Source organism: Chinchilla lanigera, unplaced genomic scaffold (assembly GCF_000276665.1).
Source record: "Chinchilla lanigera isolate Chin_1 unplaced genomic scaffold, ChiLan1.0 scaffold00020, whole genome shotgun sequence".
NCBI lineage: Eukaryota > Metazoa > Chordata > Mammalia > Rodentia > Chinchillidae > Chinchilla > Chinchilla lanigera.
Window position 1 is genome coordinate 8,360,002 of NW_004955421.1, and position 17,163 is coordinate 8,377,164.

Here is a 17,163-nt window from a genome sequence, read left to right on the forward strand (position 1 = left end):
ATACAAAGTAAGCACCCTGGCTTCCTGCTGAGTCACCTAGCCAAACCTCTAGACTCCCCAAGTTGACACAATGTATCAACCATAACAAGAGGTCTAGTTTTAGTCTTTGGCATGTGGAAAGCCAGTTTTTCCAGCACCATTTATTAAAGCAGCGACCTTTCTTCCAGTGAATATGCTTGGCCCCTTTGTCAAAGAAAAGGTGCCTGAGTGTGTCTGTAGCTGTGTCTGCATCTTCTAATCTGTTCCATTGATCTTCAGGTCTGCTTTTTTGCCAGTACCATGCTGATTTTATCACAGTAGCTTTGTAATATAATTTCAAGTCAGGAATTTTGATGCCTCCTGCCTTTCCTTTGTTTCCCAGGATTGCTTTTGCTATTCTAGCCTCTTCTGGTTCCAGATGAACTTTAAGAATGTTTTATGTAGATCTGTGGGGTATACTAATGGTATTTTAATTGAGATTGCATTGATATTATGAATATCTGTATAACAATTTTGGGAGTATGGCCATTTTCACAATTCTTCCTATCCCTGAGCAAGGAATATCTTTCCATTTTCTGATAGCCTCTTCAATCTCTTTTTTCAGAGCACTGTAATTTTCACTGTATAGATCCTTTACTTCTTTTGTTAGATTGATTCCTAAGTATTTTGTCTTCTTAAATGCTGTTGTGAAAGGTGTGGTTTCCCTAATTTCTCTCTGTCTGTTTGTTGCTTGTGTACAGAAATGCTATTTAATTTTGGGTGTTAACTTTGTATCCAGCGACACTACTGAATTTGGTTATTAAATCCATAAGCCTTTTAGTGGAGTTTTTGAGGTCTCATGTGTCATTTTTATGAATTTTGGCAATTGTTCTGTACACAAACACTGCCTTGGCCATCATGCAAATGGCACGGCCGTCTGATGTCCACAGTATGGCTCTGCACTTGCACACAGAATCTTCACACCTACATGAACACATGGATCAGGGGGCAGTGATGAGGAGGAAACCCAGCACCACAGCCACTGGGGCACAGGGCAGCTCAGAAGAGACTCCAGTCACTGTCACTGGAGTGACTCAACAACAAACAGGCCAAGGGTTTCCAAGCTCTAGGCTTTCATGAGAGGTTGTCACACAGAATTAGCCTGGACAGCAAGGTGCCTGAGACTCATCTTCCATGTCCATGTCTTGTTGCAACTGCTGCACCATCTTTTCTTCCAGCTTTTTTCTTTGCCTGCGAGAGGGCCCAGATGAGGTGGATGTTCTACATGACCTCCTTGATGTGCTGCGCTTTTGGGAGCTCTTTGTTCTTCTTCATCCTGTTCATTATAAATTTAGCCTGGCGCTTCCGCTTGATCTCTTCATGGCATCAATCCTTTTATTCCACAGTTCTCGCTGGTATTTGACAGGTTCATTTCTACATTTTTGAAATTCAAATGAATTATCCTCTGTCAGCTCTTTGCTGGCAGCTTTCCGGAATGCTTTCATTTACCAGAACTTTTGAGGACTGTGCTTCCTTTTAAAGATTTTATGACATTCAGATTTACAGAATCTGAACACCTTGCATTTCTTGCAGACAAAGATCATGCCATGGCTGAGGTAGATGAACCCAGAGCAGAAGTAACACTGCTCCATGCGTATGTCGAAACTGCGCCGAGCCACACAAGGAAGCAGCCAGCAGGGACAGGAAGTGGGGTAGTGTTACAGTTTGTGTCTGCCTGTCCCCCCAAATCCTCATGCAGTCATGGGGCAGGCTTCTAGGATTTGTAATTGATCCATGATCCAATGCTGTGATTATGGGTGTGAGTGCTACACCGCCCCGGGGCAGGTAGTTTGCATACAATGTAAGGGAGGGAAAGAGGCTGCTTGCTGCCATTCCTCCCTTTTGCTCTTGTTGATTTTGCTGTGTTCCGCTGCCATGAACTGTTGCCCTCTGTCATGTGCCACTCTGCCTCAGAGCCAGCTGAGTATGGACTGAAACCTCCATGAACTATAAGCTAAATAAACCTTTCCTTCCTTAATTTTGGGTGTCAGGTATTTTGTTCCAGCAAGGAGAGAAAAGTAACCAAGACAGGTGGCCTACAGAAATTTAAATATTTTCAATTAGCCAGGCATGGTGGTGCATGCCTGTAATCTCAGCACTCAGGAGGCTGAGGCAGGAGGATCGTTGAGAATTTGAGGCCAGCCTGAGATACAAAGTCAGCTCAAGGCCAGCCTGAACTTCATAGTGAGACTCTGTCTCAAAAAGACAAAAACTAAAAACTAAATAAATAAATAAATATTTTGAATTAGCCAAATTATCCTGCTAGATGGTGAGAAATCCACAGCCATACAACCAACTCACTTGGCACAATGTGCCTATCAACAGTAAGTAGCTTAAACAACTACCAATAACATATTCAGTTCCGCTTTTCAAGTGGGAAAGTTGTACATTTTAAAGTAAATATAGTTCAACTTTTCAATCAGGTATAATTTGAACCTAATGAACCAGGGAGGAGCAAGGGTTAATAAATCAATGTGCTTTGAATTTGTTCAAGCACAGATATGGCTGTATATAAAGATTTAGCATAAAGCAATAGCTATCATGAGAAGTAGAAAAAGATTTTTCCCCAAAAATGAAAATATTAAAACTAAGTTAAAGTGTGGGCATGGTAGTATAATCTCAGCACTCGGGAGGCTAAGGCAGGAGGATTGCTGGGGTTTAAGACCAGCCTGGACTACATAATGAGTTCAGAACCAACCTGGAATACATAACAAGTCCTTATCATTTAAAAAAAAAACAAGTTAAGATCCAAAAGTAATTAGTATTCCACACACATAAAACCTAACAAAACAAAGTTTACATGCCCCAGTTGACCTTATGTGAAAATGCAAAGCAGGTTTTAAAGCTAGTAGTATGTCCAATATTTAAAACCAGTTTGTAATTGAGGGAACGCATAAATTCTTAATTAAAGAACACAAATGAAGTGAAGACTTTTAAACTGGTACACACTGTTCACACCTATATTTCAAGCTTGGAAATGCATATATGCAAGCAGCATCACAAAAGCATTCCTTTTTTTTTTTTTTTTGTCTTTTTGAGACAGGGTCTTGCTATGCAGTTCAGCCTTGAACTCACTTTGTAGCCCAAGCTGGTCTTGAACTGGCAATGATCCTCCTGCCTCAGCCTCCTGAGTGCTGGGATTACAGGCTAGTGCTGCCACACCTGGCACAAAAGCATCCATGAAGAATGCATAATCTCTGAAAATTATGGAAACATCCCTGCTACCAACACATTTCTAAATACAAAACTACCCTATTTGTGACTTCAGTATAGTGCGAATTCACTTTCAAAGCATAAAATTCAGTCTTTTGGTGTGAATGGTATGAATGACATCTTTTTAAAAAGAATTTCTTAGTTGTTTGGAATCCTTACGCTGGCACAAAGCTTTGAATAAGTGGGCCCACCGAGGAACCAGGGTTGTGTCATGGCGTCCAGTTAAGCCAGAGCTGGGAAGACCTCTGGGTCATTCACATCAGGGGCAGAAGCACGGAGCTTGTCAGTCCTGCCGCCATGGTGTGGGTGCCACCCACACCCACATCCACATCATTGGGTGGATGTCCTGGGCAGCCCAGGTCTCCAAAGTTGATCTCCAGCTGAGGTGTGATACTATTTGCTGACCTCTAGATATGGTCCATTACAAATCTTCAGCGAGAGCCTTTTCGCTCTTTGACTTATATAGAGCAAATCCCTTCTTCCACTGCCCCTCAGCACCTTTGTTAGGTTTTTGGATATTAAATTCTACTTTTTCCCAGTCTTTGTGTCAGATTGCCTCCCACTCACCCACAGTTACCTCTCTTGGATCCTCTTTCATAGTCTCTTCAACTCTGTTGGTTTCATTTTCTGTGTCTGCCACAGGGAACTCTTCATCGTCAAGTGTGTCCCAGTCACATTTCATTGACTCAAGTCAGTTCCTTCATCTTTGCCAACTCCCCAGTTGAGAGATCTGCTACCTCCTCTTTTGTCGTCATGCTTCAGGATACTGCAATGTGAAAAAGATCTGTCGTTTCCACTATGCCTATCACACACTTGCCATGAGACTCAAACCCATCTGCTTGGCCATCCCACATCCACAGCCAACTCGCCCTCTTCCAAGGCCCCCACACTCTCAGACAGGATGGTCAGTAATGGGTTATCAACCAAAAGCTCTCTTCTTTCACCTCCCCCTCTTTTAGACAGGGTCTCACTCTGTTATTCAGGCTAGCCTTAAACTCACTATGTAGTCCTGGCCAGTTTCAGCTCGGCCAATCTTCCTGCCTCAGCCTCCCGAGTGCTGGGATTACAGGTATGTGCCACCACACCTGGTCTTTCACCCTTTTGTTCAAAGAGTTTTCCAAATCTTCTTTGATGAGGTGGTTGCCTGTCTGGTCTCCTGTCAGTTATTTTCCCTTCACCCTGAAGCTATTGATCAGATCTTCTTCCTGAGTGGTAGCTGGCTCTTGCAGTGGGGGTGGCCCAAGTTGTGCTCTTGGCCCTGTGGCTCCCCACACCATGAGAAATCCCTGGTAAGTGCAGCAGACCTAAGAATGCTTTCAGCTCAGCTAGTAAGTTGTCATAATAAACACATTTTTAAATATGGCTATTGGTGCGTACAGAATATTTTACTTGTATCTCAGCATTTGTGTATTTCACAATGTATTGTAACATTTCATCTGTTATAATTTGCAAAATTGAATAGTAGTGCTGGCACGTCTAAAACATTGCACTCCTGCCAAGACTGTCACTATATTTTTGGACTACATTTTCTAACATTGGTCAATTCTATTTGGTTGCATGGCCATTTTGCAACATTTCCACTAGTCAAATACGTGTTCATGTTGCTGTTTTCATTATCTCAATCAAAGAGGTCTGCATTCTCTGTGTCTGTATCAGCAGATTCTTGCTCCATTTCACTGTCACAGGAACTTTGCCTCACATAGCCAACATCAAAGGCATAATTATCACATCATTATACAATCATATCACACTTCTTTTATGATCATAATTGATCATCTTCATCATCCATGCATGAGTAACCTGATGATTCACTTTTGACCTCCTCCAAAACCTACAAATCTGATTTTTCATATTTCATTGTACTGAACTGGGCTACTTCCTCCAGAAAAATTGAAAGATAACTAAAAAAAAAATCCTAGATTGGTGTGGGTGTATTATACCCTCTGTGATCCTCAGATAAACATACATAAAACTGTTCCACTGAGTATCATGTGGGTGTAAATCCTGGTTTTACACTTTTTCACATGTGCACACACCTAGCTAGCCTTTTGTCATACCAAGTGGATAAACATAAAGATTGCTTCCTTTATCCCTCAGGGAAAGATAGTGAGATGCACAGCTGGTTACTAGTATATTAAAGTAAAATTTACAATAGAAAAGTAAGGGATATGTTTGTGGGACCCACCGTTATGCTCTGAGGTATTAAATATCTGAGATCCTAGCCTAACAAATCATCTGTCAGAGAGGCCATTCTGTTCCCAGAGCTCCAGTTAAAGCTATTATGGAAGTACTTAGGTTGCCCTGTAAACCCCTAAAGCCACCTTTAATGGAACAAAGAGACCAGATCAAAAACATTAAGATGTAAACATGCTTCACCCAGCTTCCCAAGGACTATAAATACACTCAAGTGGTCTAGTGAAGGTAGTGAGTCCAACAGAAAGGATGTTCTTGACTCCGCTGCCTCAGAGCCAGTGCCTCTGTGCTTTTGCTCCACCAGTGGCTGCATGATGTACTGCAGGGTCTTCTCCTGCAGACAGGAGGCAGGGATAAGGATCTGATGCCCAGTGGGGTTGTACAGATGCTCTGACCATTTTCATCTATTGCCAAGTCAAGTTCAAAACCAGGCTGTGAGCTTTCAGGATAGAAACATTCATTCAAATTACTCGGGTGCTGTCAAGGTCCAAGCAGGTGGCCTGCTCTGCTAATGTGCTGGGAAAGACAGATTCAGGAATCCAAGGAAAATGTTATTAATAACTCATGCTCTTTGCTCTGCTTTGGGGCCAAACATATGCTATGGAATAGACCTTTCAGATTAAAAAAAAATAGTTCACTATTATTTTAATAGTTGCTTGTAAGACAAGGTAAAGACATTTGAGGAAATAAAATTTGGGATGAGAAGTATATAAAATAATTTATATAATGTATAATAAAACTAGTGCCTGATGAGCATTATTGAATCCTCTTATATTTGTGTGCATGGTTTTTATCTGTTTGTTTGCAATGCTAGGGATAAACACTTGGAACACTCCAGTTATGTGTAAGAGTGAAAATACAAATCTTTATTCCAACCCTTGTCTCCTTAAAGATAGTCATTGCTGCCAGATGTGTAGCACACAACCAAGATCCCAGATATTTGTGAGGCTGAGGGAGGAGGATCACAAGTTCAAAGCTATCCTGGACAACTTAGTGATGACCCTGTTTCACAGTAAAATTTTAAAGGGGGCTAGAGATGTAGCTCAGTGCTTGCCTAGCACGGTTGAGGCCATGGGCTCTATCCCTATACTGAATAAAAAGAGAGGATATTCACTATTGAAAGTTTGAGGGCTGGGGGTATAGCTCAGTGGCATAAGTGCCTGCCTGGCAAGTGCAAGGTCATGAGTTCGATCCCTGGTACCACAAAAAAAAAAAAAAAGAAAGAAAGAAAGAAAGTTTGATGAGATCTTTTAAAAAATAGCAATGAGCCAGGCGTGGTGGTGCACGCCTGTAATCCCAGCACTAGGGAGGCTGAGGCAGGAGGATCATTCTGAGTTCGAGACCAGCCTGGGCTACAAAGTGAGCTCAAGGCCAGCCTGAACTGCATATCGAGACCCTGTCTCAAAAAGACAAAAAATAAATAAAAAATAAAAAATAGCAATGAGACCATGTCTAACTGTCTGTTTGATTTGAAGTGTGTGAAGATAATACCAAATTTTAAAAAATGAGCCATGGGAAACTAAAACAGAAGGATTACAAATTTTAACCCAGCATGGACAGCTTATTAATTCGGTGAGACCCTGTTTCAAATTATAAAATGAGAAATAAAGAAAGGGCTGGAGATACTGCTCCAAATGAGGGCCCTGGCTTCAATTCTAGTACCAGAAAATAAATACATAATAGTTATAGTAATAATAATACCAAAATTACTAGATCAAGTACTCACTTATATCAGGTATCATACCAAACATGTTCTCTCTCTTTCTCTCTCCCTCCTCTCCCTCTCTCTCTCTTTCTGTTGTCAGTAGTGGGAATTAAATTTAGGGTCTTTGCACCAACCTACAGTCCCAGGGCTTTTTATTGTTTTACTTTGAGAAAGGGTCTTATTAAGTTGCTCGGTTGCCCAGGCTGGGCTCAAATTTGCCATCCTCCCACTCAGCCCCAGAGTACTGGGATTACAGTCATGCTGCCACATCTGGCTCCAAATGCCTTTCATAGACCACCTTATTGAATCCTCTTATATTTGTGTGCATGGTTTTTATCTGTTTGTTTGAAATGCTAGGGATAAAATTCAAGGTCTCGTGTATGCTAGACAAGTGCTCCACCATAGAAATATACTCAGCCTTCTATTATTTTTTCTATGTGATGATTATGAGAGAGGGAAAGAAACAGAGACAGACAGAAACAGAGAGAGAGAACAGAAGAAAAAAAAGAAGAAGGAAGAGGAGAAGAAAGAGGAGGAGGAGAAGGAGGAGAAAAAGAAAAAGAAGGTCTATTTGGGAACTGCCAAGATTACTGCACATTTTCCTTATACTTTACAAACCCATATTATATGTATCTTACAGTTCTCTAGAAGAAGAGAATCTATGCATATATAATTATGAGGGGATTTATTAGATTGGCGTACATAATCAGAGCTTAGATACTTCCAATCAGCAGGCTGGAGAGCCAGGGAAACCCTGTAGCTGCTAAGTCCGAGCAGCTGGAAACCTCAAAACAAAAGATCCCCATGATGCAGGGCCTGTCTAAAACTGAAGGCCTTGAAAGCCCTGAGGAGAGCGGCTGCAAATCTGCCCTTGAAACCTGAAGCACCTGGAATCTAATGTCCATGGGTGATAGCAGTAACAAAAACCTCACACAATCCTTTTTGCATCTGAACTTCCCCCTCCCACTTTTGTTGCATCTGGACCATTGCATGTCATCACCTACGTTCAGGGCCAGACAGTCCCACTCCATTTGCTGACTGACACACCAGTCATGTCTGGAAAACTGGCACAGGCACACTCAGGAATGGGCTCTGCCAGTGTGTGTGTGTGTGTGTGTGTGCGTGCGCATATGCGTGTGTGTGTGGCTTTGCCCATTTTCTAGGTATCTTTCAATCTAGTCAAGCTGACTACGAAAATTAACCATCGCAGTGTGTATTTGTATGTATGCATTTGAGACCCTATGCATGTTTTTACATATACTTCCTATTAATGAGATTAAGTGCTATTGTAAAACTTGCTTTGTGCACTGAATTTTGTATGAGCACCTTTACATAAGGATTTATGGTTCTGTTTCTTTCCACTGAGAAGGGACATCTCTCTCAATCTCAATTTCCCTATGACTGTCAACACAAAAGTTTATGTATGTAAAATATCTAGCCAGGGTATAGTATGTCAAGAAATTACAACTGTTTTTACAGTTAGGTCTTCTCTTTTGTGGTTCTAGGATCCAACCCAGGGCCTTACACATGCGACACAAGTACTCTACCATGAGCCATATCCCCAGCCCTTTTGTTTTTTTCTTGTTTGTTTGTGTGTGTGTGTGCGTGCATGTACGTGTGTGTGTGTGTGTGTGTGTGTGTGTTTGCTTTTGCTTTTTTCTTTTCTACAGCCCTATTTTGAAATTTTATTTTTAGACAGACTCTTGCTAAGTTGCTCAGAGTGACCTCAAACTTGCAGACCCTTGAGTAACTGGGATTATAAGCATTTGTTACCATGCCTGATGAGTTTGTTTTTTTTTTTTTTTTTTTTCTGTCTTTTTGAGACAGGGTTTCATTATGCAATTCAGGCTGGTTTTGAACTCACTTTGTAGCAGGCAGGAATTGACCTCACAGCAATCCTCCTACCATAGCCTCCCAAGTGCTGGGATTACAGATGTGTGCCACCATGCCGGGCTGTTTTGTTGTTTTGTTTTGTTTGTAGTAGTGCAGACTGAACCCAGGGTCTTCACACTGAAGTGTATCCCCAGCCCTTTTTTATTGTTTCTTTTTTAGACAAGATCTCACTAAACCACAAACTTGCCCAGACTGGGCTCAAAATTATAAGCCTCCTGTCTCAGCCTCCCTGAGTGGTGGGATTACAGGCATACACAACCATGACCTGTCAGGAGGTGCTTTTGTTCGTTTGTTCATTTTAATTTAATGTGATTGTCTAATACAACTGAAATTCACTGCTTTGAAACCTGACATTTCTCTTGGTGTTTTGCTTTAAAGGGTTTGGCTGTTGTGGATTTAAAGAGAAAAGAGAAAAAAAATAGACAGCTGGGAATGAATGTTTAAAGAACTGTCTAATGAGGCTCAGAGAGGCAAACAGAAAATGCAAAATGAGAAAATTTCAAGAATAAATCTGACAACAGGAGATGAAGTTCGAAGGCCCATACTTCATCCATAAATGTGTGGGAGTTGTTCTCTGGGACCAGATGAGGTCAGTTTAGGGCCCATCACCAAAGGCCAGAGAGCCTTTAATGAGACCTCTGTCACAAGTGTGAAAGGCAGCAACATTTTATATTTATTAAAAGTATTAAAGGCAGGAAAAGAAATACACCCCAGGGAGTGTGCATGAGCCACTGAAGAACTGTACAGTGGCCAGGAGCTTAAGGGCAGCCATATTTTGTGTCCCCCACTCCTCAGGCTAACATCAGATCCAGGCCATCCTATCAAAAACCTGCTGTCACCAGCAGAATTGAAGATAACACTCTCTGATCAGTCTCCCGTGCAGTGACTGGGTACATGTGTACAGGTCAAAACCCAATTGCCCAGCCATCTGCCATGCCCTGATCTCTTCCCTCTAATTTACAGTTGTTTTTTCTTTTTAATCTTGAGATTGAACCTAAGGATCTGAGTTACACCTTCAGCATGTTTGTGCATTTGTTTTAAATAAGATCTCACTAATTTGCCTCCCAAGGGCTGAGATAGCAAATGTGTACCACTATATGCAGCCTGTCATTGACTTCTTTAGGAAAAAAATCTTTCATATCTATGCCTCTGGTCTACGTTGCAGGGGATTTATTCAAGATTGTCTTCCAGGTTGCTCTCTCTGTCCTCATGTCCGTCTGCTCTGTTATTCGGTCAGTCTGTTCAGTGCTATTTAATTTTGGCTATTTTGGTCATATTTTTTTTCATTCTGGTTATTCCATTTTCACAGCAGCCTATCTTATTTCATAGATGTAAAATGTTCTTAATCATTTTAACCATGCTAATTTGTTCTTATTTAAAAACTGTCTCCCTTTTCATGTTACGCAAAGAAGAGAAAAGCTGTCCTTCCTGGGCTACATAGTGGATCTCTCAGTGCCTCCTTCTCTCTCTCTCTCTGTCATGCTTGTATATACACACTATTAGAGATTCAACCCAGGGCTTTTGCACAGCTAGATCCCTAGCCTTTTTATTTTATTTTTGTCATTTTGAGACAGGGTGTTGCTAAATTGCCAGGGCTGGGCTTGAATTTGCAATTCTCCTACATCAGCCTCCTGAGTCCTGACATTACAAGCATGTACCACCATGCCCAGTTTAAATGTGGATTTATATTTGTATGCCACCAGAAGAAAAATTACATGCATTCCTTAAACATTTATTCATCATTCCCATGTATATTAACTAAATATAAGTAATTGTGTATTACTATGTAAAGAATTGTTACTATATTGTGATTACATTTTTCTGATATTGAAGAATAGGCAAAACTGACCTATGGTGATAGAAATAAGAATATTGGCTCTTTGGCACTATTGTTTCAGTGTTAGAGATTGAACCCAGGGTTGCTTCAGCCTTGAACTACATCCCCAGACTCCCACCTTTTTGAGACTGGATTTTACTAAATTGCTCAGGCTGATTTTGAATTTACAGTCCTCCTGCCTCAGCCTTCAGAGTAGCTGTGATTATGGGCATTCATCTGTGATTATAAGTACCACTGCAACCAGCTTTTTGGAATTATTAGTTGCCTCTTAGTCTTAAGTATCTCATTTTAAGTGATTACACTGTATTTAATATTTGTATTTAAAGTAGCCAATTATATCTCCATAAATAGTCCTAAAAGATAGACAAGGTCTTGCACTTATGAATATTATAACCTAGTTTAAAAGTAAAGCATATAAAAATTAACTTCAAGGCCTCCAGGAAGACAGCAGAGTGGTGAGCAGCAGAAAAAGAGCTTCTTTGAGATTTGGTGTACAGACACTGGAACATAATTACATGAGGAAGAGAAGAAAAGGAGGGAAGTGAGTCCTCTAGACCCAGGAAGGATCAGGAGTCAGAATTGAAGCCCACAGGGAGAGTGAAAAGAAAAACTTAAATGAAGAAGAAGAGGGTGGAAGGTAGCACCTTCTCTCTGAGTCTGGACTTACTGCATGGGAGATGACAGCTCAAACCTGCAGAGGAACTGTGACTGCTGGCCACCCCAGAGGCCTCTATGGAGAGATGCACCTGCGGAAGGGAGCAGAGGACACAGACAACTACAGGGGCTGGTGAGTGGTGTGGGGTTCAGATTGCCCACAGGAGCGGTCTATTGGCTAGGAGCCATCTTGGGGAGAGACCAGCTAAGTTCAGAACTCAGAAAAACTGCTGACTCCTTCTAGTGGCCCACAGCTTATTTAAAGCCCACAGGATGCACATCAACTGCTACAGGTTGAACAAGTCTGGTTCCAGCCTCATAGCCAGAAATCAGCCTGAACTGCAGGAGAAATAAACTACCTTACCATAAAGCTACAGCTGACTTGCTGGGTTTAATCAACACGGATCATGACTCTGCCCACATTGTCCCCCAGTGACAGCAGAGACACACTTTGAAGTGGGCCATTTTTTCTCTCTCTCTTGTTTTGTTTTCTTTTCTCTTCATTGCTCATTCTTGTTTTCATATGAGTGTACAAAGTCTCTTTTGTTGTTGATCTGTTCTGTTCTTATTTCTTCCTTATCTCTTCCTCTGCTGTTTTCTGTACCAGTTTCCAAAAGTTTGCATGATCTTTCTTTGTCCTCCAAACTTTTTCTAATCTCTTCCTCTTCTTCCATTTCTCTATTTTTCCCCAACCCCTTTTAAATTTTCTCCCTTGAGGTTAAAGTTGTCATATTAAGAACTTACTTACTGCATACAATTTTCTGACTTGTTTTAGATTTTGTTACATAACAACAAATCTAGTTCACATTTTTTGTTTTGTTTTTTTTTTAGTTCATATGGTTAAAGGTGGCAAACTAATGGTTACCTCAGCTTGTCGTTTTCTAGGCTGTGTTTGATGCTATTGTTATTGCTGATTGCACACTTTAGCCAAAGTGACATGATGGTTCAAACCAGCTGTTCTTCCTGGTATAGCTCTACTGAGATTGCATAAGGGTCATTAAAAAAATACTATAAGCCAGTGCCAAAGAGCCACAGGCTGGGCCAAGTAGGCAGTGTCTTGGTTACTTTTTTCTCATTGCTGGGACAAAATACCTGATGCCCAAAATTAAGGAAGGAAAGGTTTATTTTGCTTACAGTTTGTGGAGGTTTCAGTCCGTACTTGGCAGATTATAAGGCAGAGTGGCACATGGCAGAGAGCTACGGCTCATGGCGGCAGAACACAGCAAAGCAACAAGCACACACCAGAGCAGAATGGCCTCAAGTACCCTCTTCCTCTCCCTTACATATGCAAACTATCCACCCCAGGGTGGGTGTAGCTCTCACACCCATAATCAAACTCTAAAAGCCTGCCCCATGGCCGCATGAGGCTTTTGGGGGACACCCAGACACAAACCATAATAGGCAGCAACTTCTCATCCCCAATAAATTGAAGAGGTAGGATCTTGCAACAGCCTCAAAATCTAAAATCCAGCTACACCTGGAAGACACCTCTGAGGAGTGGTCATTTCTTAAGTGTTCTAAGTGCTAGCAATAAAGCTATTCACCATAGGCAATTTACAAGCATCGATCCAGGAATTAAACTAAAAAAATAGAAAATGAGAAACAACTCCAGACATATACAGCCTCCTTATCTTTGACAAAGGTGCCAAACACATTCACTGGAAGAAAGACAGCCTCTTTAATAAATGGTGCTGGAGAAACTGGCTTTCCACATGCTGAAGATTGAAATTAGAACCATATGGTTCACCGTGCACTAAAAACTAAAGTCAAAGTGGATCAAAGATCTACATATTAAAATAGAAACATTAAATCTGCTAGAAGATAGAAGAGGTAAAACTCTTGAAGACATCTGTGTGGGCAAAGACTTTATGAACAAAACTCCAATCACACAGGAATTATCACAAAGAATCAACAACTGGGATCTCATCTTATCAAAAACTTTTGTATAACAGGAGAAACCACCAGCAGAGTGAAGAAACAACCCACAGCACAGAGAAAAAAACTTTTGCCAGCTGCTCCTCAGACAAAGGATTACATCTAGAATGCATTAAGAACTCAAAAAAAAAAAAAATCAGACTCCCTAAATTTAAAGACCCAGTTCAAAAATGGGCAATGGAAATAAATAGACACTTCTCAGATGAAGAAATAGAAACAGCAAATAAACATATGAAAAAATGCTCAACATCATTGTTCACTCATTAAGTGTAAATTAAAACAATGCTGAGATCCATCTCACCCCAAAAAGAATGCTGGCATTGTTGTGCAGAAAAAGGAACATTTCTCCACTGTTGCTGGAAGTGTAGATTGGTGTCACCACTGTGGAAATCTATGTGGAAATTCCTCAAAAAACTAGGACTAGAGCTTCCATTTGACTCAGCTATTCCCCTTCTTGGTACCTTCCCAAAAGAATCAAAAGCATCATACCACAGCGATATATGCACATTTATATTTATAGCAGCACAGTTATAGCCAAATCTTGGAAACAGCCCAAATGCCATCAACTGGTAAGTGGATAAAAAGGATTTTTTATACAAGAGAGTACCACTCTACCATAAAGGATAAGCTTGAGACATTTCTAGGTAAATGGAAGCACCTTGAGACCATAATCTTAAGTGAAATAAATCAGACACACATGTGTAAATACCATGTTGTTTCTCTGGTGTAAGAAACAAAAAAGGTACATAAGGACCAAAATGTAAGGTAGATATTGTGAAATAGGAAGAAAATGTGCAAATAGGAAGGGAAACAAGGGAGGAGGAGGGAGAAAGGGAGGAGGGGAAAAGTAAAAGAAACGCAAAAAAGGAAAACATGAAACAAAATTTTTGTAAATAAGCAGGGGAAGGGGAGTTGAAGGGAGGTGAGGGGAATGGGAAGAAAAGAATCATGTCATATCATGTACAGGTACAAATTCCCTATGATGAGTATGATCATTATGTATATCTAAAATGTACCAATAAAAATAATTTTCTTGGAAAAAAGTAAAAATTAACTACAATAGAAGGCCAAATATGTTAAAAGTGTTGGATTCAGGCTGTGTGTAGTGGTGCATACCTGTACTCCTAGCACTCAGGAGGCTGATGCAGGAGGATTGCCATGAGTTCAAAGCCATCCTGGGCTACATGGTGAGTTCAAGGCCAGCTTTAACTACATAGCAAGACCTTGTCTCAATGCCCCTCAGCTCTAAAAAAGATGCTGGATTTAAAGGGCACTATGGTTATGGGGGTTAGGATTCAAAACCAGCTCCTTACTTGCCACCCCAGCTGTGTGAACTTGGGCTATTCCTTCACTTCTACAAGCCTCATTCTCCTGCTTATAAAACATGTGTCACAGTACTTGCTTGGCTGTATAGTAGTGAGGATTAGATGAAGTCTCTTATGTTAAGCACTTAGCACAGGATCTGGCATCTGCACAGTTGAGCAAGCTTCAGCTTATATTACAAACTACTCCTGAAAACTCTTAACAGTATGGAAAATAAAAATTCTCACAGTCATGGTATCCCACACACCTCCAGTGAAACTTTATCCCACAGTTTCACTGACTCTGACTGGGCCCTTGTTCTGCCACATGCCCTTTATTCTAGGTTTTCTAAGTCACTGCAGGTTTAAGCCCTGCTGTCACTTGTTTCTGTCCCCAAGTCCAGAAGTTCTTTACGTTATACCACGGTACTGGGGAACTGGCAGGTCCTTTTCCATGCAATCCTGTCTTGAAAGAGCCCTGGCAAAGTCAGCCCTTGACACTGACGTTCACCCAGAGCAACAAGTGCCTCCCCACACAGTCGCTAGTGTCACGCCCAACCAAAAGATGGAGGCACATTTTAGCTTGGCAGGATCTAAATGCTCTCATCATCTAAAACAGACCACAGATGCTGTAAATTACCGCTGCAGAAATGTTAGGCTCTGCAAAGTACCCAACCACTCACCGGATGCGACACTTCATTAAAGCCCTGAGTCTAGCCCCTCAGTTGCTGCCTTCATACCTGTCTTTCCCACTGTACTGTCACTGATTGTCCAGTGATTCCATCTGCTAAAACAGGCTACTGAGAGAGTTACATATACGTTTTAAAAATAACCGGAAAACCAAAGCTGGTTTAGCCTGTCACCAAAAGACATAATTTTCCACAATAAAAAGAATTAAAAGATGCATGGCATAGTGGTGCATGCCTGGAATTCCGGCTACAATAAAGGTGGAGGTAGAAAAACTGTGAGTTCAAGGCCAGACTGGACAACTGAGCAAGACCCTGTTTCAAAATGAAAGTTAAAATGGGATAGAGATGTAGCTCGTCAGCGGAGTGTGTGCCTCACGTGCAAGAAGACTTAGGTTCAATTCTCAGTACTTCAAAATAATTAATAATTAATAAAATAGTAATAACAAGAATGAGTGGAACAAGGGAGTGAGCGGAAGTGAGGAGAGAGGTGATAACAATCATAGCAATACAAGTTAGGTTTACCATCTAGGCATTGCACTAAGAAGTTTTCCTGCACTAGCTCACTTAATCCTCCCCAGGACCAAATTAGGCAATGCCTTAATCACCTCCATTTTATACATCAGAACACAGAGAATTTCATGTAAGGGTGAAATCATTTCTGCTCTTGATCAATTCACTGCTAGTGGGGGGTCTCTGTAACTTATGGACAAAACTCCTGCTGTCAAGCACAGTAACTGGCTGTCCTGTGGTTCTGTTTTGGTACCGGGGATCAGACCCAGTGGTGTTCTAATGATGAGCCGCTAAATTGCTCAGCTTGGCCTAGAACTCACAGTCTTCCTGTCTCGTCCTCCCCCATAGCTCTGCTTCTTTGAGGCCTGTACCACCAGACCCTCCTGTCTTAGGGTTTTTAGCTAGGTCTGCCTCCTTTATCATGATCTTTCTTATGTTGCTTGGTGTACACTCAGCTGAGGTACATCATCATGGCAAAAGCACCCTCAGCAAGAATTTTGTTTAATTTAATAGACTTTATTTTTAGAGCCTTTTTAGTTGCCAGAATCGAGCGGAAAGTACAGAGAGTTCCCGTATAGCATCATCTACAACCACAGGGGCACATCCTCCTCAGAGTTAACACCCACCACCACAGTGCTGGGTTTGTGAAATTGATAAACCAACACTGACACATCATTATCACCCAGGGCCCATGGTTTCTATTAAAGTTCACTCGCAGCATTCTGCATCTGGGGGTTTGGACAGATGTACAGTGCCGTGTACCCATCTCAGCAAAATCATACAGAGCAGCCCCATTGTCCTAAACCTGCTCCCTGCACTCTACCTGTCATCGCTTCCTCCTCCAAACCCTGGATCTTTTTATGGCCTCCACTCTTATGTCTTCCAGAATGTCTACTGGAAATCATCAGCTGGCATCCTAAAAAAGACTGGCTGGGTGCACTGGCAGCTACTTGGCTGGCTGAGACAAGAATATTGTGAGTTTGAGGCCAGCCTGGGCAACTCAGTGGGACCCTGTCACAGAAAGAAAGGGGGAGGAAAGAGAGAGAGAGAGAGAGAGAGAGAGAGAGAGAGAGAGAGAGAAAGAGAGAAAGAGAGAGAGAAAGAGAGAAAGAGAGAAAGAGAGAGAGAGAGAGAGAGAGAGAGAGAGAGAGAGAGAGAGAGAGAGAAAGAAAGAAAGAAAGAAAGAAAGAAAGAAAGAAAGAAAGAAAGAAAGAA

The 17,163-nt window shown here is 41.4% G+C and overlaps 2 pseudogenes; both read right to left on the bottom strand.

Annotated features, from left to right (window-relative positions):
- Positions 1-1,115: 1,115 nt before the first annotated feature.
- Positions 1,116-3,444, bottom strand: LOC102030086 (annotated as a pseudogene).
- A 9-nt stretch (positions 3,445-3,453) lies between these two features.
- The window catches only part of LOC102030431, a 44,886-nt pseudogene continuing 31,176 nt past the window's right edge, over positions 3,454-17,163 (bottom strand).